At 41.8% G+C, this 25851-nt stretch overlaps 1 protein-coding gene and 1 long non-coding RNA gene across 8 annotated transcripts in view; one reads left to right on the top strand and one right to left on the bottom strand.

Annotated features, from left to right (window-relative positions):
* The window catches only part of AFF3 (ALF transcription elongation factor 3), a 561437-nt gene that overhangs the window by 208702 nt on the left and 326884 nt on the right, over positions 1–25851 (top strand). The gene's annotated exons all lie outside the window — the stretch shown is intronic.
* LOC142825195 (uncharacterized) lies at positions 17651–24729 on the bottom strand. The gene is made up of 2 exons (XR_012899647.1): positions 24416–24729; positions 17651–17851 (listed from the first exon to the last, which is right to left on the bottom strand). It is a non-coding gene; the product is annotated as an uncharacterized LOC142825195 (long non-coding RNA).

Genomic DNA, 25851 nt, shown 5'->3' with positions numbered 1-25851 from the left:
AAACTTTTGAGCTACATAGAGCTTTTCTTCAGATCTGGGAAACACGCATAGTTTCACAGATAGTGTGGACTAGATTGTTTAACATAAGTTGTATACATTTATTTCAAAGTGAAATAGCCCAATTACATCTGTCCAATCAAAGGAAGGAAAAGAAAGTAGAGGGAAAAAATGGCAGCCGTGAGGTGTTAGCAGGTTATAGACTGTTGTAATGAGCCATAAATTCAGTGTGTCTATTCAGTCTGTGATTTTTGGTGTCTAGCAATGTTATGAATTTCAGTATCCAGGTTTGTCTTTGAAGGTGTAATGCAGATTTCCTTTGAGAATGAAGAATGAGAGGTCAGAGACAGAGTGATAGTTTTGTGAAAAATGTTCACCTACAGGTGATATGTTTTTGTCTGTGATAATTTTCCTGTGCGAGTTCATTCAAGAGAGGAGTGATTGTCTGGTTTTCTAATGTTAATGTAATCTGAGTCTACAGATGTTAATGTAATTGCTTCATCATTTTAGCTGACTGCTCTCTGCTGTCTTTAACAGTTTATTTTGTAGAACAAGTTCATTGCATCATGATGTTGCTGTCCAAAGGTATATCATGATGTCATAATATGCACCACCATCACATCTGCACAAAATTGTTTGCTTGATTCTTTATTGTTCCTGCAAGGCAACGCAATGTGATTTTTGTCAAAGTGGACCATCTCCTCAAAACTGTTGTCCCATGAACAACAAACAGGACATGTTTGCAACCCTTGGTGGTGTTCTGTTGTATTCCACTGGGTATGCATGGACTAAGGAAACAGATTTCCATAAAGCTGCGTGTCCTCTTTTCTACCTCCACTGCTGCCTATAATTATTTCATTAGTACCACATAAATGGTGTTAGCACTCCCTCTCCATGGGTGAAGAGTTTTTTCCAAACTTCTTTTGTTCCTGGTTAGGAGTGGAATCAGAGCAAGAACCTCTTTTCTGTGCCAGTTGTTTGTTTCTTTCCAAATAATTCCACATTGTGTTCTCTTCCTGTATGCACATCAGAATGAAACTTCTCAGAGTAATTGGAATAAGAGGAGACTGAAGAGCAGAAGGGGTGAGAATGGTGCAAATAGTGCATTTTTGGCAATATTCAGAAGAAGTGCTGAGGGCATCAGGAGGTCAACATGAGGTGAATGAACAGAGAATCTAAGGATGCAACATTGCACTCCAAAATATCTCCAGTATTAGCAATTAATTAGTCCTCACCCCCCATTATTAAATTCACTCTTACCCATTAATATTTTTGTGCTCTCCCTGATTCATTATTTTTGCTCCAAATTTTCTCTTCTGTTATCTTAAATAAGCTACGTTTTCTCTGCTGCACCTTGTGAATCTTTTGGCTATACACAAATTTAGTATATATGTTTATTTTAATCTATTCTTGTATATAGTTTAATGCAGCTTAAAAGAAAAAACAGTGGGACAGATCCTGAACTGTTAAAAATCAACATTGCTATAATGCAATCAATGGGAGGTATGTGTTCTACATCAGAGGAAGATCAGACCTTTTATTTCTTTTATATGCTGGTTTTGGATACCTCATGCACAGAGATATTTTAGACAAAAAAGCTGCCTTCAGAAAAGTGACTAGCTGTGACATATACTTCAGTGTTAAGGATGTTAAATTGCGGTTAATTTACTAGTCAAGTAGTCAATGGAATTTCCATTGACTGCTCGACCAGTCGATAGGCACTTTCACCTTTCCTCCAGTGGGGGCTCTTCTATATTTCAAAGGAGGAATGCGGAACACTGCGTGCAGCCCAGGGCCAATGGGAAGTCCCGCTGATTCCAGGCTGCATGCAGGCATGCCAGCTTTGAAATGTACAAGAGTCCCCATCAGGAGTCCCCAACTGACCCCAGGCTCCAGGTGGTGTTGCCACTTTGAAACGCTGCCTTGGCATTTCAAAGGGCAGCTGAAGCGGCGTTTCAAAGGGGCAGCACTGCACAGCTAAGCCAGGCTCAGCTGTGCAGCACTGCCCTTTGAAGTACATATTTGCTTATCAGATATTAAAGACAAGTCAACTAGCCTTAATCAGTGTTTCACAGTGACAGTTCCATTCAGTTACATTTCAAATCTACTTCAGCAAGCAGCAAACACATCTTTGGTTTGGCTAGAACTTTACAGGATTCAAAAAAGAGCTAGATAGATTCTTAATTTTTGTTCTGCTCTGTACTTTCTCAGCTTTTCTGCCCATCTCTTCTTCCTTTCAATGTCTATTTTTCAGGGATTTTTCCTAATCTTTTCCCTCTTTATTTCTTCCTCTGTCCATCCCTCTTTCTTCTCTTCTCTGTTCTCTGTCACATCTTTTCCTACTCTATCCTGGGATAAAATGTCTTAAAAATGAATAGTCCTATGGCACCTTAGAGACTAACAAAAATATATCTATAGTATCATGAGCTTTGGTAGGCCCTTCATCAGATGAGGTTCCTGTCTCTGAAATCTCTATTGTTTTTCTTTTTCTGCTACACTCATTCTACTTCTCTGTGTGATGTCTTTCTTGACCCCATCGTCATCTCTATTCCTTCTCTTTATGTCTCCTGTGTATCTATTATTTCCTCTTTCTCCTATTGGTATTCTTCCCGCCTCCCCTTCAGAGATCTGTCTTCTCTGCGTTATGTATTCCCCATCAACTTGTGTATATCTCCTTATTTAAGCCTGCAGGATTCTTTCCTTTCTCAGTCATTGAAACAGTAAGCACTGTGTGCCCACAAATTGTTTTAATGCTGTTTGCTAGGTGGGCAACTCCCTTCTCTTCCTCCTTCACTGAGATAGTGAAAGGTGGATTCTCAACCCCTGTTCCAGTCATAGTTCAAAATAGCTGGAAAGTTGCCTTAAATGGGTAACTAGGAGTTTTCTTAGCATAACAGAATTGAGTGCTACAATACCATTGCTGGGTCTGTGCCAGTCCTATCCCTCCCCAAGTAGAGGCATGTTTGCTGCAGGGGAAGGTAGGGAAATGATGGGGTGAGAACACACTATTGTCTGGCCAATCCTTGGCGTGAGGAGCAACCTCCGTGGGACCAGTGCAGTCGGTGTAATTTAAAGATATTTTAAGGGTGCTGTTAATTATGGCATGGAACATTTTGATATAACGTGGGGTAAAGAGAAATTGAGGTACATTTAAAAAGAGTCAAGGGGCAATTTTGGACAGTGCCTAAATCTGCTTTCAAAGTTTATATGAGGTGTGTCCTGTGAAAAGCCAGATCATTTCAGCTCTAGTGAACCACCACAAAATCTGGTAGATACAACTTTTTCAGTCACAGATTAAAAAAACTTAAACAACAAAAGGTCCTGTAGCACTTTAGAGACTAACAAAAAAATATACTTAGTATCGTGAACTTTTGTGGGCACAACCCACCTCTTCAGATGAATGGAGAAAAAAGGGTCCAGAGATACAAATAAACAGCAAAAAAAGAGGGGAGAAGGGGAGGGAAAGGAGAGAAAAAAAACCTGTCAAACTGTCCATGCTAAAAGAGGCTAAAAGGGTGGGCTCTAAATGCCTGATACGTAGCTTTTGATGTCATTTGGGTGTAGAATATAAGGCCCATCCAGGAAATGTCTTTGTTCAGTCCCTGGGTAAATGTGTCAAATTTGCGTATGAAGGCCAGTTCTGCCTCTCTCGACATTCCGGAGTCGGTAAAACACAATGCCTAACTTAGCCTCCTCTTCTCTCCACCCACATCTGTCTGTAATCAGCTGTCACTGTGTAATGGCATGCTCCTTGCTCTCCTGCAAACTTCTGTAACCATGTGATCCTGGAATCACCCAGAATCCACATATTGGTAACCCTGAAAATTGCCCATGCAACTTTAATTCTGCCTTCTTTCCACAGTGCCTCAGTACACTTGATAACAAATATACCTTTACTCTGGCAACCGTATTGTTTCTGAAACGTACAGTCTTTTCACTAGCTTTTACAACTATTCACTTTTACCCAGAGATTTCTATGTAACACTACTTATTACAGGATAAAAGGTGAGGAAGGGGGGAAGTTGTCCACACCACCTTCCCTCTACCGTCTTGAACAATGTTTCAAATGCACATATACAGCATTGTTGTAGTTGGGTTAGTCCCAGGGTATTAGAGAGAGAGGATGGGTTAGATAATATCTTTCATTGGACCAACAGAAAGCTGTTGTTGAGAGAGTCAAGCTTTCAAGTTCACAAGTAGCTCTTCAGTTCTGGGAAATATGTTCAGCATCACAGCTAACTACTGTACAATGGAACAGATTGTTTAGCATAGGTTGTTAACACATATTTCAAGGGATTTTTCAAGGAGAAGTTGCTCATTAACATTCTCCATTCATAAGGAGAAACGAGGGGGGGAAATCCGAGCATGGAGATTGGTGGAATACAGAATATTGTAATAAGCCACAAATCCAGTGTCTCTATTCAGTCCATGATTTGTTGTGCCTAAGAAAGTTAGGAATTTAAACTTGCAGATGGTGAGACTCACAGGCACTGTCCTTTAAACCACTTGCCACAAAGGCCACTGTTGCCTCCAGGACACAACTGACTTCCTCCAGAAACTCTGCAATATTAACAGCCTCCCTCAGAACACCGTTCTTGCCAACATGGCTATCACTTTCCTGTACACCAACAGCCCTTAAATAATTCCTACCTCAACTAGTTACAAGATAATAGAAAATACTCGTATATCCACCCCATACATATTAACTGGGCAGGTGTTAATGGGCCACTTTGCCTTGAACTTCCCCTTGAAATGTGTGTAATCTACTTATATTAAATCTGCTCCTTCTTGTAGGTAGCTGTGACACTCTGAGTACCTTTCTCAGGCCTGGAGAAGAGCTCTGTGTAAGTGCAAATAGCTTGCTTCTCTCACCAACAGAAGCTGGTCCAATAAAATCTATTGCCTCACCTACCTCCATATACATGTACTCTAACTCTCACTGACTCTTGGCACAATATTCTGTGTTTGCTTTCTGAGAAGGTCCTGGTGCTCCTCCCTCTCCTTTTCTTTTTTTCTTTCTCTTTCTCTTCTTCACTCTGTCTTTCTCCAGGTTGTCTGCAATGTTCATACTATGGCCCAGAGTTTGATACAAGGCTGGCTTGCAGGACCTCATTGCATATGTCATCCTGAGTCCTCTTCTTTCTCTTCCTAATTTAGCTGAGGCAAACTGCCAGTGTGGAGTAGAAGCCCTGATGGCTGCAACTGCAGCACCTGCAGATAAAACCTGAAAAAGCTATCACTGTCAGGTTACGTCTAGATTGCATCCCTTTTTGGTAAAATGAGGGATAAGGGATCTTTCGGAAAAGGCTTTATTTTCCAAAAGATCCGTGTCTAGACTGGCGCTTTTTTCCGGGAAAGCTCCGAGCCGGAAAAAAGCGGCAGCCATTTTATGCTAATGAAGCGGGGGAGATTTAAATCCCTGCTTCATTTGCAATTGCGCTACGTCTAATTTGCATCCCTTTTACGAAAAAGGGATGCAGTCTAGACACAGCCTCAGTGTATTCATGATGGAAAGCAACACTTCAGAGGTTGAACTCACTTCCCTTGCTCCTCTGAAGTTTTAAGCTTTACCTTCTCTATTCTGCTTGGGATTGCGCGTGAATGGCACTGATCACAGCACCCGCCATAGCAGGGGCAGATGACGATTTTGCGGGGCTCAGGGCAGCACAATTTCGTGGGCCTCCCCCCTTTGACACGGCGCATGTGTGGGGCTTCTTGAAGCCCAGGGCGGCTGCCTCACTTGCTCTGCCCTATATCCGCTCCTGCGCCATAGTGAGGATGGCCTGCAGCGGGTTGGGAAAATGAGGAGGGAAATGCTCAGCTGCATGATTCTAGTGGTCTAGGGCAATGACACTGAATAGCAGCACCGTTTTAGTAGACGGTAGTGATTTTACCTGATATCTCACTCCTGAGGGTAACAAAGACAGAGAGAGCACAGCTGTTGCTAGATTTCTGAAGCCTTGCGAGGCCATATGCTGCTAGACTGTGTATTACAATGGAACTGCTTAAGTTATCACTGAGAGTTATGGGAAAGTGTCCTACCATGAAGGAAGAAATGAGACAACCCTGCCTAGAAATTCTTAGGAAAGGACAGCAGAGTGCCTCCATGAAAATGTCTTGAGATCACTCTGGAGGATTTCTGGAGTGTATTTATGGATTTATGTGTGTATACAAAAATGTGGGTCTGCATCCAATTCACATCCACCAGAATCAGTCCATAATCCTACCACAGTCTGCTAGCTGCCGTTTACCTATATTAGAATCCTCACCCAGAGCAGCAAACCATCTCATAAGGGCTGGTGGGAGGAGGGAGTGGAGATGAGTGAGTGTGTGTGGGGAGGGGCTGGGTCTTGCAGGAGCAAGGGGCATGGAGGCAGAGCCTTGAGTAGAAGGAGCAATGTGGGCGGTGGTGAGGGGCATATCACATCAAAGCTTGCTCCTTAATTCTATGTCAGTGTAATTTTTTGCCATTGAATTGAATGGTATTAAAAGGGTAAATACAAAAGCACTACTAAGTGCTAAAGGCATTGAAACAAACTGCCACAGAAATTTACAGCTCTAAAAACAGGTCTTGATGAAGCAATATTAAAATGTCATGAATCACTAAAAGAGCATAGTGGGAACCCAAGAGAATGTATCCAAAATGTACACTACGAATTGAACTGTGAGTTGTACCTCCCTTCACCAATACCCCCTGGTCGGCAACATCCATGGTCTGGCAGGACCACGGATGTTTCTGGTCCACAGAGCCCAGGAAGAGGGAGGTCTGGTGGTGGGACAGGAGGCCTGTAGGGGGCACCAGCAACTCAGCCGGGAGCCCAGTGTTGGGGGGGAGAGGATGGGACACAGTGGGAAGTTCTGGCCCTAAAGTTGGCCAAGGAGCTCTGGCCCCAGCCCTGGTGGCAACTAGGGAGCTTTGGCCCTAGCCCTCCGCCCCAAACCTGGCTGCACAGCTCTGGCCACAGTCACAGAGACAGGTGGCTGCAGAGCTGACTGTGGCGCTCCAGCCCCAGCAGCAGTGGGACTGAGCATCTAGAGAGCCAGGGGGGCTGGAGCAGCAGTAGGGGCAGGGTGGAGCTCTAAGCTGGTGGCAGCATGGGCCAGGAGGGGAGGGACCTTCCCTGGTCCGGTGAAACCCCTTGTACAGGACCAGTCAGGTCCCAAGGATGCCGGACCAGCGAGGTCCAACCTGTTATTAGGCCTGCCAAATGGATTTAATGTGGAGATTTAAAGTGTGTGTTGTTCATCAGCACCTAAACCTTTGACTGAACGTAGGCTTGAGGCCTTTTATGGTTAAATAATACAAAATTATGACAAAAAATCAAGAATTACAAAAGAAAAGGGAATGATGGGTCCTAGCCAGGAGAAAGGAACTCTGATGGCTTCAGGGTCCCTGAAGTTCTACAGAGCTCCCAGTGTGTTCAGTACTTGATTCACAAGTGGTACTTCATTGTGACTCCTGCCACAGCTCCCCTCTGCCACCTTTTCTGCCCTATTACTTCTCCTTCCCATGACCCAGTCTTGCCCCCAACTCCACCTTCTACCTGAGCTTCTCTGCTGAGACAGCTGTGCAAAGGTAGAGGAGAGGGGCACCTGAGAAGGCAGGGCATGACAGGAAAAGTTTGTGCACCAATGTGTTAAAGTAACACACAGATTGTACATCGGTTGAAATACTAGCACGCGCAGTGTATCCCTTTGTATTCTAATACACAATGTGGGTTCTTCCTTGGCTGGCTAACATTGTTTCCAGTGGAAAATTTATTAGGAGGTTACAGTGGTTGATCTTATCTTCCTGGCCTGACAACTGTAAGTCAAGATGTATAAATATAAATACATTAAAATGACAGCATGTGGGAAACAGACTCACAATTTGAGGAGACTATAACACATTCTTTGGAGAATTTTCTGTGCTATCAAGATTTTGAGAGAGGAAAAATATCACCAATAGCAAGAGTTAAGCCTCTGCTGTATGGAGCCACTCTGAGGTCTAACCACATAGATCTGATTGCAGTTTTGGGATGTGATATGTGTGAGGAAATTAGTGTAAATGAATGAAAACCTAAAAAAATAGAGAAATCTTGGAATCAATATTTTTCCAGCAGAATTCTGAAGAGAATATAGAAATAAAACATGCTTCCCATTTGTTAGGTTCTAATCTAATAAAACAATTGAAAATTGAAAGAGAGCATTAATTATAATAGCACTTAAAATAGTGAAAAAACCAGAAGACTGTACAAATTGTTTCCCAGTCTCACAAAACGTGGATTGTACAATATTAGCAAAGTTAATGACTTCACAGATTACAATTTATTATGCTGGACTTGGCTCACCATAACCAAGGGGGATTCATTAGAAATAGATTACAATGTACAGTAATAATAGACAATTACTGAATGTAATAAATCAATGTAAAGAGCGGGAAGATCCAGAGTCTGTCTTTTGCATTAGAAGCAGAATAACTCTTTGATCATGTAAACTTGGGGCATTTAGTTTTTATTTTCAAATTTTACAGCTAGATCAATTTCAGCAGAAAGACCTGCAAAACTACAAGTCACCTCCTATCTGAAACAGTGGCTGAAATATTTTTTAGAGAGAGTATATGAATGGTACATTCATATTTTTTTCTCATCCAACACCTATATTACTTAACTTATTATTTTGATTTTTTTTATCCAGTACCGTTAGACTCATGAAATTGAGCATTTTTTCTAGTCATAATTAACCTGTGGAACTCATTGGTACATATAATCAAGGATGTGTGTTTAGTAGGATTCAAAATAGAATGAGACATTTATATAGGTTATGAGAATATCTGGCAGCTACAGTTACTCCAGGGCATAAACTAGCATATAACTGATGGAATGAGGAAGAAGCTTCCCCTCTGAACATACCAATTCATGATAGTCGACTACTGAGTTATTTCTAGTCTGTTCCACTTACCGTATAGTACATCCCTCACTGCTGTAGTAGTTGAAAATCTGAATTTAGTGTACCTCCCTGTGAACTGTCTACTACTTGGTATTGCCAGGAATGGGATCTTGGACTGCATACTAGATCACTGGCCTGAGCCAATAAGACAATTTATGCATCTAAAATAACTAGAAAGAGCCAAGTCTTTAATATTATCAAGATGACTGTTTTAAAACTCATGATAAATGAAGATCTAAATGGCCTTTCATATTGTCCCTGTATGCCAAGAATAACTTTCCCAGTTACATATGCCACGCTCTCTCTGCCTGCGCCTCCAAGAACTATTTTGTAAAATGTTCTAACTTTAAAGGGCACATCCAACACTTTGTAGATCTTGTTTGTTCTGTTTTCCTTCTGTCTTCAGAATATATACCATAGCATTCAGCAAAGGGACAAGCCATCTGTTTGGCCTGAGGTACCTCTTTGAGTCATCTAATGTATTTATAATGCTTTGATCAATAACAATAATATGAATCCGAGAAATTAGTTATAAAATAAAGGTTATAGTTCAATTAATTTTAGATCAGCTGGAATACAAAATGTAATTGCATTGGGGCAGTGAATTCAGAAATTCTGCAAAGGAAGTGAAAAAGTCACAGAGTTTTCATTACAACTCTGTCAGAGTCACTTGTAGGTCATAAAAATCGTTCTGGATTTCTGCTCCTCTGTTACATAACATTTTTTGTTTGTTTGTTTTGGTTGTTGTTTTGTAATCTCCTCCTCCTGACCCACCCCCAACCCAACTCCTTCTGGTTCATCAACGTGTTTGTATTCCTTCCTCGTGCACAGCTTGTGCACCCTTCTGGAGGCCACTCTCTTTTAGTTTTGGTCAGCACCTGGAACTGTGGATTCCTGATCTTTTATTAGCTTTCCAAGCATTACTGCAATATAAATAATAATAAAATCAGTCTCTCCAAAATGGTTCATTCTGACATGTTCATCTCCCTCATCCATTTTTATTGAATCTTTTACAAACTATTATCTGATTCCATAGATAAAGGTAAATTATTTTTATGTTTAAAAGGAACAATGCTTCATTTCATTGAGGCAGGTTAGAGGTTTAGACTGTGAAACAGAATCCATAATTTGTAAATATAGGATTAAAAAAAAAGTTCTGCCTTAGAAAAATCTCTTGATGCTGTTGGATAAGTTTTAAATCTGAATCTAACTGTCTGGTGTCTGTAGCCAAGTGCAAGTAAAAGCTGAGGAAATCTACTAAATCATTCTCTGCTCTGCACTGAACTGTATTAGAAATAGAACATGGTTTTTATAATGTGTACCTCTTGGCTCTCATTAAAGACTCATAGAAATGATACACTGTATTTGAAAACCATAGATTGGAATATAAGTACATTCGAGTCTGGTTTTTTGGGCTAGTGCCCTGGCTCTCGGTGGTAAATTTAGCTTGTTAATGTCTGATGCTTTAAAGAATACAAAACGCCCTTAGGCTAGTCTTGTATTGCACCATATCCGTATAGCAGCTACAAGTATTAATCAAAGCTTTTAAACTTATGTAATGGATTGTCCTTGATAATCTGTAACTGAGTGTAAACCCCACAGATTGGTTAGCAGAGTCTGGATAACCAACCCTTCCTGCAGATGCTTCACTATCTTTTCTAAGAGAAATTTTTGACACACTTGCACAACTTTGCACTGTACGCTCAAGCACAGATCATGAGCAGGGTGCCATGTAGTTATTTTGGGGCAGACATTCAAGTCCTGATCTGCTAGGTGCTGGGACTAGGGTTGCGGGAGGTGCTGCAGCACACCCTGGCTTAAAGTGGTTTCCATTGTATACGGGATTTACAGTTTTGTTCAGTGGCTCTCAGCACCCCCACTGTAAAAATTGTTCCGGCATGCCTACCTGATCCTGCAAAGACTTTCACACAATTTAAGCTATATGTACTTCAAGTGGTTCTGCTGGGCTACTTACAAGTACTGTCCCGTGGACTTCAGTGGGCTACAAGGCACTGCCAGTGGGAGGTGTCTCCTTTCACAGTCTGCTGCGGGGATTGATAAAGTCTCAACGCTGGGAATTTCTGTCTCTCCCACTTTAAGAACAAGAAAGTGAGATGCTCTATATCCCCGCTGGAACCAGAGGAGGCTATTCACAGCTGCAGGTCTGAGATATTAATTCAGTGTCTATTATAGATGTACCAGGGATCTAATTTTTTTAGGGCTTATAACTTTCCCCACGAGCATCAAAGAAGATATGTGATAAACAGGATCAGGACCTAAGAGCCTTTCATACAATTCTGGGTAAAGAATGAGTTTTTGATGTAACCTTCTGTTTCCCAAATATCATGGTAATGGACATAAGGAAATTTATCCATTAAGCAGTTTATCTCAAATTTTAAATAAATGTCTTGACAGTGACATTATTTCACTCAAGATTAATCTAAATGTTAATATTCCCTTTTGATCTCTGAATCAACAGTTATAGTGATAGTCAGGAACTGTCTGTTTACATGGTTAGCATCTATAAGACATAAGTAAAGACAAGTATCTAGTATTACCTCTAATTTCTAATAATACAGGTTTGCATATCCTAAGTAGTGTTGAATGGCCTTAATTACCAAGCTGAGAGGGGTTGAACGTGCTTTGAGGATAGGATGAAAATTCAAAATAATCTAGAGAAAAGGTCTGAGGTAAATAGGATGAAGTTTACCTCAAATGAAAAGTACTTAGGAAGAAACAATCCATTACACACATACCATATGGAACTGTCTAGGAAGGAGTACAGGCAGTCCCCGACTTACGCGGATCCGACTTATGTCGGATCCGCACTTACAAACGGGGCTTTTCTCGCCCCGGAGCTCACGGGCGGCGGATCGCCACCCGTGTCCTCCGGGGCGAGAAAAGCTTCTCCCGGTCTCCCTGGTCTGCTGGGGGGGTCCAGCAAAGCCGCTGGACCCCCCCAGCAGACCAGGGACACCGGAGCAAAGCCACCCAGGCGGGGGGAGTCCCGCTGCCTGGGCGGCTTTGCTCATTTGCCCCGGAGCATAGCCGCCCAGGCAGCGGGACTCCCCCCGCCTGGGTGGCTTTGCTCCTGTCCCCCTGGTCTGCTGGGGGGGGGGGTCCAGCAAAGCCACTGGACCCCCCCCCCCAGAAGACCAGGGACACCCGAGCAAAGCTGCCACCTGGGCCACTTTGTTCCCGGGCAAACGAGCAAAGCCGCCCAAGCGGCGGCTTTGCTCTGGTGTCCCTGGTCTGCTGGGCGCGCTTGGGCTGTTCCGCTGCGGGCGTGCTCCGCGGCTTTACTCTCCATCTCCCTGGTCTGCTGGGGGGGGGGGATGCAGCTAGTGCCCCCCCCCCAGAAGACCAGGCTTTTCTTGCCTACCCCTGGGGTAGAGCAGCTGGGGGCTGCCGGGTTGGTCCCCACAGCGCCGCCCCGGATCACCCTGGCAGCACCCCAGCTGCTCTGCCCCAGGCGTCCTGATTCAGCCGCTGCTGGTCAGTTTCAGCAGCGGCTGAATCAGGATGCCTGGGGCAGAGCAGCTGGGGTGCTGCTGGGTTGCTCCAGTAGAGCCGAGGAGTCGCGCTACTGGAGCAACCCAGCAGTACCCCAGCTGCTCTGCCCCAGGCGTCCCCAAGTCAGCCGCTGCTGAAACTGACCAGCGCTGACTACAGGAAGCCCCAGGCAGAGTTGCTCTGCCACAGGCTTCCTGGAATCAGCCGCTGATCAGTTTCAGCAGCAGCTGACTTGGGGACGCCTGGGTTTCGTAAGTTGAATCTGTATATAAGTCAGAACTGGCATCCAGATTCAGCCGCGGTTGAAACGGATCAGTTTCAGCAGCGGCTGACGCCAGTTCCGACTTACATACAGATTCAACTTAAGAACAAACCTACAGTCCCTATCTTGTACGTTAACCCGGGGACTGCCTGTATTGCGAAAAGGGATCTAGGGGTCATAGTGGACCACAAGCTAAAGATGAGTCAACAGTATAACACTGTTGCAAAAAAAAGCAAACATCATTCTGGGATGCATTAGCAGGAGTGTTGTAAGCAAGACATGCAAAGTAATTCTTCCACTCTCGTCCACACTGATTAGGCCTCAACTGCAATATTGTGTCATTTCTGGGTGCCAGTTTCAGGAAAGATGTGAACTAACTGCAGAAGGTCCAGAGAAGAGCAACAAAAAATGATTAAAGATCTAGAAAACATAACCTATGGCCTATGAGAGATGATTGAAATAATTGGGTATGTGTAGTCTGGAAAAGAGAAGACTGAGAGGGGACATGATAATAGCTTTCAAGTACCTAAAAGGTTGTTTAAAAGGAGGAGGGAGAAAAATTATTCTCCATAACTAGAGCTCTGCACAGATTCAAAATTTGTATCTGCATCCACATCTGTATCTGTAAAAATGAGCCCAGGATATCCACATTCATGTTTGTGGATGTGGAAACCCATGGATATAAAGTGGATATTTGCAATTTTGCAGGGTTCTAAATAGAAAATGTTTATTCGCATTCCCATCCTTATCCAGAAAAATGAGTTGTGAATATCCACATCCACAGATAAACCAGATATCTGTGAATTTACAAGGCTCTGCCCATAACGCCTGATAGGAAGTTTTTCCTAATATCCAAACTACACTTCCTTTGATGCAATTTAAACCCATTGCTTCTCGTCCTAACAGCCAGAGTGGTTAAAAACTGGAATAAATTGCATAGGGAAGTTGTGAAATCTCTATCATTGACGATTTTTAAAAGCAGGTTAGACAGACATCTGTCAGGGATGATTTAGTTATTACATAGTTCTGCTATGAGTACAGGGGGACTGGACTTGATGACCTCTACAGTTCCCTTCCAGTTCTATGATTCACATATTTTTCTCACATGCCTCTACAGGTTGATTCTGAGTGATCTGGCCCAGGATTGTTTAACCCTTTCTGGCCATGTGTCATACTTGCATAAGATTTATTTCAACTATGTAACAGTAGTATCAACAATGTTTTTTATGATCATATTATAATCAGATAATGTCACACCCTACAATTGCAATATCATGAACTTTCACATTTAAATAGCAGAAACAATGAAATGTGCAATTTTAAAAATCCCGTGACTGTGAAATTGACCAAAGTGGACTGTGAATTTGGTGGGGCCTCAGTTAGGGTCTAGACACAATCCAATTTTGGGGTACATCTGCACAGCAGGGCTAAAGTTGAATTATGCTACACAACTTGAGCTACATCAATTGCGTAGCTTAAGTCAAAATAGTTTAATTTGGTTTTAGCGCTGTCTATGCAGCAGGAAGTCAAAGGAAGAACACTGTTCCTCAGACTTCCCTTACTGTTTGTGAAATGATGGCTATCAGGAGTCGGAGAAAGAAGTCCCTCAGCTCAACATTATTTCGAAATAAAGGCTTGTAGTGTGGAAGAACATCAATTATTCTGAAATTATGCTGCTGTGTGGACGTACTCTTAGTTTCAAATATTCTTTAAGGGAATTATAAGTGATACCTTGTATGTCACAGACTGTATAATAGTTATTGGTTCTGTTCCATATTAAAACCATAGCAATCTTATAACATTGTGTTACATTAGTCCAAAGCAGGAGTAACTACACTGAATTCAGTTGAATTTTTACATCACTGTAAGTACTGAATCAGGGCCAGTAATTACCTTCAGGAAGATCATTATTCAGATACTTACGTAGATGGTCTTGTTTAGGAAAAGTGTATTTTATGTTCTTACAGAATTCCATTAAGCATGTAAAATCAACCTTTCCACTATCCTGACCTTTCTCATTGTCACAAGGCTAAGGAGTAGCTAACAGGTTGCTTTTCTATCCTAATAGGTTTGTGTAGATAATTGAAATGTGCTTTTTATGTGAGTTATGGGTCATCAGAGTTACGAGAGTTAATTGTTTTCATTTATATCAGGTTTCTGGGACTAAACTGTAAGCAGAGTAGTGCTTGTGTTTGCATTTTTTAAAAAAATTTTGGTACTACATGCTTTCAGCTGTATACGAACATTTATTTCAGGATATACAAAGCTGCAATGTAATTTGTACACAGCTAAGGTTGCACTTACTCAAAGTGAGAGCTAGGGAACAGCTAGAGAAGCAGCTTGCAGTAAGAAGGTGCAGAATGGTATTTTGAAAGGTCGTTGTACAAAGTTGTCTTATTTTCTAATGACCTATGTAAGATCCAATATTACAAATAGCCATCAGAAAGGAATATGGTGAAAATTAAGCTTGAAAAAATTTCCTGTTAGCATTTTATGAGAGTCAGGATTATCTCCTTTCATTGCCTTGTTTCTGGATTCTCTTCCATGGTTTAATTGATTTGGTTATGTCATTTTAATTAGCCATGTGCTGCTTTTCATGCTCCACAGGGTTGATGTGTCTCCTACTTATGACCTCTGTATTCTTAAAATAAACGGTACAATAAACATTTTAAATGGTCTTAAATCTTTTTTAAAAAGATAATAAATACTAAATAATATTAATGCTTTACAGAGTTATAAAAATTAAGAGAAAATAAATAAAAATCCCTCATGGACTTAGTTCATGTTCTGAATCAATGGCTTGCAAATTTTAATTTGTATAGAAAAAGAAGATATTTTTGAGTTTGAGAATAAGAAGTAGCATAAAATTGGGAAACTAGCAGATGTATAATTCCATATTGTTTGATTCTTTAGAGATTTAATTGAAGTGGTTGTGGGGTAGGGTAAAACCAGTCTCATAGAATGTTCAGTACAGTACACAGCACACTGAATGTGAACAGATGGCTTTGTGTAATTGTAAAATTAAATATGACTGATTCATTTCACAGACAAATTATAATCAGGTTTTAGGATAAACGTAATTGTAAACATTAATACAATAAATTTGAGGATAATCGTTCTTTCTAAATTTTATTTTCATAAGATGGAGATTTGTTTCCCAGGTATGCATTGACATATGGCTATGACGATCTGTGGAGTTTGTCAGCTGAGGATCCAGCCTATAGACTTATTTCCCACTAACCCATGCTTGCTTCTTTAAATTTTCGGGTGGAAATAAAAGAAAACTTTCTCATGTTTTTGCAACAATTACAAATAGGTTGGGGGAAATATCACTCGATGTATACTTCAGCATGCAGTGAGAATTCTATATGAACATTTAGATATTGTTCTATTTACTGGGCTGTAGTTATTTTAGCTGGTTTTACTTGTTTATCTCCTGCAAAAATTTACTACATCCAGACAAACCTTTTCCTTCTTCTTTTTTTTTATTGGATTTCCTGTATCAATTGGTTTAGGTCAAATTTGTTTTGGTTCTGTCTGGGAAGTGTTTATTTTTACACGGGAACTGTTCTATTTCTTTTGCATATAGGGTACCCAGAACTGAACACATTAACACAGTGGCTACGTCTAAACTACACCTCTCTGTCGGCAGAGGGATGTAAATTAGACATATTGAAAGTGCAAATGAAGTCAGGATTTAAATATCCTGCGCTTCATTTGCATAATGGCAGCCGCCGCTTTTTTCGAACAGGGCTTTTCTAAAAAAAAACCCGGCAGTTTCGATGGGGCATTTTCGACAGAATTGCCCCCATTTCGAAAGATCCTGTACAGAAAGAGGATCCTGTACTCTTTCTGTACAGGAGCTTTTGAAATGGGGCATTTCTGTCGAAAATACCCCATCTAAACTGCAATTTTTTTCCGAAAAGCCCCATTTCGGAAAAAAGCAGCTGCCGCCATTATGCAAATGAAGCACAGGATATTTTTGATACATTTAATTTACATCCCTTTGCCAACAGAGGGGTGTAGTTTAGACGTAGCCAGTAGGTCCCATAAAAAATAACATTGACTAAAATCTGTGTTGGTCAGCTGGCAATTGCCAGGCCACATTTAGTCTGCTGGGCAATAATGAGTTACGAAGGACTATATGGTGCTGTATAGCTGATTGTCAGAAAATTTCCAAACAGATTTAATTGGGAAATGCTAATTTGTTGAAACTGAGATGGTTTGTGGAAGTCAGGGTTTGAACAGAAATTGTTTTTCTGCCAGTTTATCTGGTGTGCTGCTAGTGACTCAAGGTCCATGGATTGAGGATCCATAGCTCCACAGAGAACTACCTCGCGCTGCTGTAGAACCATATGCCCCAGGGCATCCAGGGACTGTAGCTCTGAGGCAAACCCAGTATCCAAATGGAAACGAAAAAGTTCTCAAAATGTTTGAATTTTCTTTGGCATGGATATTGAGTTTGCCAGCTCTTACCAGTGCATTTCCAGTCACACTGACATTTGGGATTTTTCAAACGGTCCTTGTTTTTGGTAAGAAAAGCGCAATATTTGTTTTGAGGTGTTAGGTTCGCTTCAGTAGAGCACATTTCCACCCATAATGAAGCTTTTGTTTATTTGCTTATTCTCTGTAAATGCACCTGTGCTGGAACCCCTCTCTGCCTGTCACTAAAATGTGACGGAAGGCTCTCTGATATCCCGCACAGCGCTACAAGCAGCATTGGATGCAGTGGATATAGCAACCAGGTCTATGGCAAATGCACTGGTGCTGAGGAGAATGTCATGGCTGCAACTGTCTGGGTTTCCCAAAGAGGTACAATAAAACATTGAGGACCTTCCATTCAAGGGAGAGAAACTCTTTGCCAAGGCAGCGAATTCATCTCTCCACTCCCTTAAAGATACTAGGGCGACGCTCGCGCATTAGGGATTCAACTGCCTGTATCCAAGAAGAAACAATACAAACAGTATAATTGGAGGTTCACAACAACAGGGTACAACCAACAACAAAGGCATTATGAGAACAAGAGCCATGTGAGACAGTCTAGACAAAGACAATCAAATGAGCAAACATCCCATACGTCCAGCTCCCGTCAGCAAATTTGAGGTGTTGGTTGAGGGTACGGTAGTCCTCAATCCTCCAGGGCAGGCAGATCTAGGGAAACAGACATGAAGGGTGAAGGAATTGAGCTTGTGTAGTTTGGGAAAAAAGAAGACTGAGAAGGGGATATGATAACAGTTTTTAAGTATCTAAAAGGATGTCACAGTGAAGGGGGGGGGGGCAGTTGTTCTCCTTGGCCTCTGAGGATAGGACAAGAAACACTGGGCTTAAACTGCAGTATGGGAGGTTGAGGTTGGGCCTTAGGAAACACTTCCTAACTGTCAGGTTGGTAAACACTGGAATAAATTGTCTGGGGAGGTTGTAGGTGGTCCATCAGTAGAGATATTTGAGAGCAGGTTAGACAGACATCTGTCAGGGATGATTTAGACCATGGTTGGTCCTGCCATAAGGACAGGGGACTGAACTTGACCTCTCAAGGTCCCTTCCAGTTCTAATATTCTATGACTAGCGGGAGTTACCTGGCGTTGCTTGGGAAAGTGGAGGAACAAAATTTAGAAAAACGGTAGTCCATTATTGTTTTTTGAATAGTAGAAAAGTTGCACTGAGTTCTACATGGATTAAAATATATAAAGTATAAAACAACCAATTTTACATGTTATCATCAAAAACTCTATTGTAAACTGTATATTTTGTTTCATTATTCTTAACAAATATGTGCAATTTTTTTCCACTTCCAACTCTTGAACACACAACAGAGTTGTTCATATGAAAAGCAAGATGTCTCTAAATCAATTCCAACTACTTTAAGTGACTGTCCTTGCACTTTGTCAGTATACATTGTGAAATATAAGTTGACAGTTGATATAACTGAGGTGAGGACCCTGAGGAGAGGGAGGGGGAAGGGAGCTGCATGCCTGCCGCCGGCGCCTGAGCCCGCCCTTCGCTTACTTGTCCCTCTGCCGGCCTTAGTGAGTGACTGGCCCCGCCGCTTCTCCCCGCACTACCAAGCTCCGTACAGCCTGGGGAGAGGCATCGGTCTCTCATCTCTTCTTTCCTACAGTCCCTTAAAACCTTCTCCTGGATCAAAGGTTATCCCCATGCAAAGTTTGGTCGTGGTAGCTCTTATAGTGTCCAAGTTATTAGCGCACAAACATTCTCTTTTAAGGGAGAATATATATTAGATTCTATGAAACCTGGTACAGATAATAATTCTACCTCGGCCTATCTACAATTTGGTGGCATTATCCCAAATAGTATTCCCTGAAGCAAGTGAATGGATATTGAATTAAGTAAATTGATATCACGCCTCTCAATTTTGTGTTGGTAGTAAATAATTTACCTATATTTACTGTATGTAAATCAGTAAATTAGCACAACATAGCCTTTGCTTTTTTGTGAACTCACCATTCAATGTTAAAATGTAGTAAGCAAATGGAAAGTGTATAGCTTTCCAGATGATCTTTTATTACAAGATATGTAAGATGATGTATAGCAATCCAAATAATAATAATAAAATAAAAAATAGGTACATGACAGAATAAAAGTTCATTACAGAGTACACAGTATTTATGTATATTTGTCCTTATTTGAAATGATTATAAGACCAGCAAAATGGATTCTCTTTGATCAAAAGGAAGATGTTCCTGTGGTCAGTGTCTTAAATTCATAAACAGCCTTTCATCTTCAGGATCCCAAAGTGCACAGAGGCACAGGAAACAATGTACAATACCATACTTTTGTATGGTTCTGTACAGTGTTGTCTGTTTACATTGCAAGTTTCCTGGGGCATGGACTATGTCTCATCCGTGTTCAGTGTAAAGACACTCAGTAATCACCAATAATAAGAATATTGATTTGAAACTGATCCCACCTCTTCACTTAGATAACTGACCCAAAGTCAAGGGAAAATTTTCTGTTCCCTGAAACAAATTGTACCCTATTACTCTATAATTATCTTCCTGGTACTGATACAGCACAGTAAGCATTCCTGCTCTTTTACTGGTTAGACTGTGTGATGCATAACTAAGTTTTTGTTATGCTTTCATCACAGTTATTTATACATTGACTCATTTAAGGACCTTGTCTAGGAGCACTCTTTACTGTTTATAAAATGCAGTGACCTCCTTCCCCTTACCCTCCAAAACTAAAGTTTAAATAAAGTAATACAATGCAGTATTGTATCTTCTGATGTTAATCAAACCTTGTAGGCTGAACATCTTATTTCAATTCATTATGTGGCTATGAAGGAAGAAAGGTTCCTCATATGCTAAAAAAGAATGCAGAAAGATAGGGACAGAAGGCTTTGGGATGTCTGTCAGTCAGAATAGTCTCTCTCTAGAGCAAAGCATTACATACTAGCAAGGTTCCAGTAGCAGCATTGTAGAACCTCTTCTCAACAATCTTGTTGTCTTCACAACGTTGAGGGAGAGGGAATAAGCAAGGTACCAGCAGCACCACCAGGAGATCTGAAGATCTCCATTGAAAGTGAGCCTTCAGTTATACTCTGCCTCGTGTATGTGCCTTTCCAGCTAAACATCCCCTGTGGAATCCAGTAGCATCCTCTAAAGCGCACAAAGGATTTCTGACTTATGTGCAACCCAAATAACTTTTTGGTAATGATAACAAATGAACCTCCCACAGAAAGGATCAAGTGAGCCTCCCACAGAAAGGATGTTCAGGAGCTTGTTAGTGTGTAAACTAGTGTACATTTTGAAAAAGTTCAGTTTCTCTTCATTTCTCAATTGTGATCCCAGAGAGCTTTCTGAATGCTGCAGTAGTTGAGCAGGAGGAGTATTTTCAAGGTTGTTGCTTCTTTTTTTCCTGTGTGTGCATGTGTGTGTACCTACACATATACACATCTGAAACAATACTGAATATACATTTTCAGTATTGTTAGCCTGTTTCTCTATATCGCAACCTGTGCCCTATGAGAACTTCAAGTCCTGTTTAACTTGTGTTAATACAGACTGTCTGTCAACAGTCTCTTCATGTAAATATTCCATTAGCTCCCTAAGGGAGCCATTTTGCTTTGAGCTACTTAGCACTTGGTCTGCCAGAGATGGCAGCTCTGAGGAGGCTTGTTCCCAGAGGAACAAGGTTAACAAAACCCAGCACTTGTCTTGTCTTCTTTTTCCCCTGGTTGCTGTAATGAATGCAGAGTTCTTTTCTTGACAGTTTGGATATAGATCCCTTACATATGACAGCAGCTTCTATCACTGAATGCTGGCTGTCAAGCTCAGTTTGCATGTCCAGTGATATATTACAAATAACGGGCCTCAGTTTGCATGTCTGGAGTTCTCACTTTGCAGCATGAGCTGAATCTGACCATTTGTCCCAACTGTGTCACGGGCAGTCTGCTGGCAAAGAGAAAGCCAGCTGCTCAGATTGCCAATAAACTATTCAAAGAAGCAAACCAGGATAGTAAGACACATGGACAACATTACTGGATTGGAGAAATACCAGCAGAATCTTTGGGCAGCAGTTATACAGTTTGTCAAGATTATGTGGTTTTTGTTATGGGAAGAGAAATATTATTAGAGATCTCGGTATATATATAGTTAATAGATAAAGTTAATCACAATGAAGAACATATACATATGAGTAAGAACATTTTTTAAAATAGGCTTCAAGTTGTTATAAAGTGATACATAACTTTGGTATACACTTGGAATGTCTTCCTGCCCCACTGGAGAAAAAAAAATTTAAATTTAAATAATATTTTTCACCCGATGGTGTGAATCCCTGCTGAAGATCTAAAATGTGGCAGAGATGCCATGCTTATGTGCAAACATTAAATATAAAAGTGTAGCTCGGTCTAGAGCCAGTAGCTTTAGCACCTGAATGATATATTATGAGCAACAACACCAGGCCAGCAAATTGGGGGGGGAAGGCAAAAGAGGTAGTTGCCCCAGGGCACTGGCTACTACCACTACTACTGTGGCAGTGGTAGCACCGGGAGCCTCAGGCCCTTCAAATCGCCACTGGAGCACTGAACAGAGCATGGCTTTGAGGGCTGAAGGGCCCAGCACCATGATCAGGGCAGCACTGAAGGCTGGCTGCCCCCAGCCCTGCCTCTTACACCTGAAGCCCCACCCCTTCTGGGGGTGGAGAGCCAGCCACTCCCCCCGTACGTTGCTCAGGAGCCCATGGAAGCTGTTGTCTCCCCTGAACAAGACAGTTCCATTTCCTAAGGAAAGAAATTTAATATTAATGTTAAGCCCCACAACATTAGAATTTTTTGTGGAAATCTATGAAACAATTTTTTTTAACCTCCATTGGTTCCCAGACATAAGCCTTCGGTCCCGTCTTCAAATCGCAGAGTTGGCTTTAGGATTTCGGATGACTGTCAAATATGCAATTCTTTTTAAATCCTCAGAACTTTACTCATTTTATGAAGGATGCAAATTTTTAGGACACCAGCAGCCACTTCCACCAAAAGAAAAGAGGGTCAATTGCATATGCTGTGATTCATAGTTTTGCACATTAAAACAAAAAGAAGGTTTTCAAAGGGCTGACTGTCTAAAAACAACCAGGATCTGAGCAATATGACATTTCCAGCCTTGAGGATTTTATGTGCAATCTGGTAACGTTTAGCACTTATGTAACACTGAACTAATATTAATTAATTGTCACAGGCCCAGAAAGTGAACTTCTTGCTCCCAATCATTCAAGTAGTCCTACTGAATTAAATGCAACTACTCCTGAAAGCAAGTGTCAAAAATTTCCAGCTACAGCCGCTCTCCAAGTTACAGAGCAAGCACTTGGCCGTAACTCAGTCTGTTTGTAACCCGGACCCCATTGAGTTACATGCGACTGCGCTGTTCATAAGCACGGGTCGCGTTCGTAACTCGGGGACCGCCTTTATGACCGCTCCATGGGAGCTTTGGTCGTAAGTGCGAACGGTCGACCTCGACCGTTCGCAACTCAGGGAGCGGCTGTATCGCTGGCCAATAAGGCAGTGAATTTAAGGAACTCATAGGAAATATCCTGTTGGCAGCTCCTTCTTTTTTTTAATTTGGGAGCTACAGCTACAGTGTTTTCACTCATGGCAAGCACAACATTGCAGCCAGGGCAGATCAAGGGGTCTTAAGTCAGTAGAAATCAAACCAGTTAATGCATCATAGGCCAAAACCAATGACTTCAATTTCCTCTTGAAGCTAGCTGGAAGCCAGTACGCATCCTGGAATACTTGCTACCATCATGATCTTCCTGTCAATAAATAACGGGAGGTGAATGTGGGCTTAAGTTCTCGGGATCCAATGGTTTCCTTTTCCCATACTGTGCACCAACCTGCAAACCCACCCCAAATAGAAATCAAGAGATGGGTCACCTGTGCAAGTTATGTCTGCCAATTCAACCACTTGGGATAGTCCCAGGGCCAGTCATATACACCATACAGTCTTGATGAGAAATTTCATCCATTCTTTCAGGAACATTGCAGTGCATTTGGGTGCAATCTGTACCTGAATATTAGTCTCATTTTCATTCCAAAACTCACCATATTCATACACTGTATTTGATGCAGATCTGAAGTGGGAGTCTGGATGGCAAACAATCCGGTCCCACCACCTTTTGATTCGTGTCAGCTGTAAAATTTTATACTTTGGAATGGAACTCCAGCATAGCTTGTGTTTGCTATACGGAATATGTATAACAATGCAACATTATTTTCTTCTCTTCTGACAAGATGGTGTAGACTAATAATCATGTAATCTCTGTTCATACCAAAATGCTACATTTTTGTCCTTGAGAGAATTGTTTAGAGTGTCTTATGATCATAAAAACATAGATCATTTCATCAGTACTTGTAAGTAAGTATTGGTCATCCACATGCTCATGCCTATGTAAAGCAGACTGTCTCCTATCCCCTTCAACACTTTAGCCTGAGAAAAGTACCAAATTGACCACTCCTAATGATCTCTATTAAACTATAGGAAAGGTACAGGACAGACAATAGTGTAGTGCAACTTTCCCACACATCTATCCACCACTATGCCTCACACTTGTTTGGGGAGGGTCATCAATGGAATACATGGGTAGTTAAGACTCCATGCTCATTCAATCTTTTATTTTTCTGTGGAGAGACTACCAATACCTTTGCCAATTGTGAAAGTGATTTCACATATTTTAAGCTATCATATCAGACCATATAATAATGGCTCTATTACCATCAACTTCCGATCTAATACTAAGATATTATGGCACAAGGAAGTTTCCTTGCGATTGTATCATGCTAAAAGGTGTTGTTAAGCAGCTGTGCATATGTGGCGGGCCCCTCCTGCTGGGTCCCCGACACCCTTGTGATACAGTCTATCCCTGGCCCTTTAAGCCAGGCCAAAGGCCCTCTGGCCTGAGTCCACAAAACAGTCTATAGCTGGCCCTTTAAGCAGGGCAAAGGCCCCCTGGCCTGAGTCCACAAAACAGTTTATACCTGGCCCTTTAAGCAAGGCCAAGTCCACAAAGCAGTTTATCGTTGTAGCGGGGACGCACCCCAGGTAGGGGGACCCGGGCCCACCCTACTCCACCAGGTCCCAGCCCAGGGCCTTGTGAGCAACCAGGTACCGGGTCACTCCCTCGGCGGAGCCATCCAGCCAAAACACACCGAGGTTCTCGGGCCGGGAGAGGCGGCTCCCGCTCCTGCCCTGGGCCACTTCCTACCTGGATCCCCGGGCTTCCTTCCCCTGGACTTGCCCAGCTGGCTGCAATCTCCAGGCCGGTATCCCCTCGGCAGGCAGTCTCCAGGTTGCACCAACTTGCCTCCGCCTTCCTTTCGGCCTCTCCTGGAGTCCCTGGCAACCGCTGAGGGAGAGTTCCCTTCTCCTTCAGCTGTCTCCCCAGACTGAGTCCTGGCCCAGGCTTTTATAGCCCTGCTGCAGCCCGGGCATGCTCGGTAGGGCTGTGGGGGAGGGGCCTCTGCAGCCAGGTAACCCTGGCTGGGCCCTGTAGGTTCAGTGCGGGGCTGCCTCGCCCCATCACAGCATATGACTGGTGTTTTAACAAATAGTAACTGTTAGTAATAAATATGTAAAGGGCACAACAGTGACTGGGTAGTGCCTCTTTTTCCAGAGCATCTTCATATGTTAGAAAACCAGAAAAGAATAAAGACAGATGTCTGCTGGGGTGCGGGGGTGGGAGGGGAGGGGGAAGGGGCTGCTACCAGGTTTATTAATAATAAATGTTTGTGTTTCTAAGTTATACTTTCATTTTCTAAAGCAAAAATTATTAAAATTACTCTGAACAATCTACATCAAGATAGATCTGATTGTCATTTATTCGCTTTGAAATAATGGGAAAAACATACATTTTCCCAGAGCCTGCGGCCTCAGGGGGAAGACAGGGGTGACCTGGCACACGGCATCCTCTTTAAATTGAATGTAAAAGAAAAAATACTGCCAACATGTACATAAAAGACATTTTATGTGGTAGATGCAAATTAGAACAAATTTTTAAAAATAATAGGAGGGAAGTGCTGGGTTGAACAAGCTGTAAATTATTTATTCCCTTTGGACAACTACACTACAAGGAAAAAGAAAAGCTTTTATAAGAATTGATTGTGTACTAGCACATTATGACTGGAGCAATACCATACCATACTAGTTTTTCAGAGCTTTTATTTCTGTAATATTTTTATATAATAGCCCAAGCAATAAATACAAAGCAGAAATTTCTTTGTGCTCTTTGTGCGGTGGGATAATGCAGCACTCTTGTCAAGCAGAAAACTACACCGTTCATCATTTATCTTATTATTGGGTAATCTAGTATCTTATGTGGGGATGTAAGTTCATGAGAAGTCTATATTGTGAATTACAAGAAAGATTGTTAATCCGCTTTAAGAACAAGATAGAGGGTATATCTACACTTCAATGCTATTTCAGGATAAAGCGCTTATTATTCTTGCTTCCTGTAAACCTCGTTGCACGGGCAGTAAGGAAGATGCCAGAAGAGTGATTTATTTTGAAATTTAGCGCTGTGTAGACGTTATCACGAAATAGCTCCTGTGTGTAGACGTACCCTCTGTCTTGTTATATTTCTTGAAGGGGATTAACAATCTTTCTTGTTATTCATAATCCAGACTTCTCATAAATTTACAGCCC

Source organism: Pelodiscus sinensis, chromosome 1, assembly GCF_049634645.1.
Source record: "Pelodiscus sinensis isolate JC-2024 chromosome 1, ASM4963464v1, whole genome shotgun sequence".
Classification (NCBI taxonomy): domain Eukaryota; kingdom Metazoa; phylum Chordata; order Testudines; family Trionychidae; genus Pelodiscus; species Pelodiscus sinensis.
This window is presented reverse-complemented; position numbering and strand designations above follow the sequence as displayed.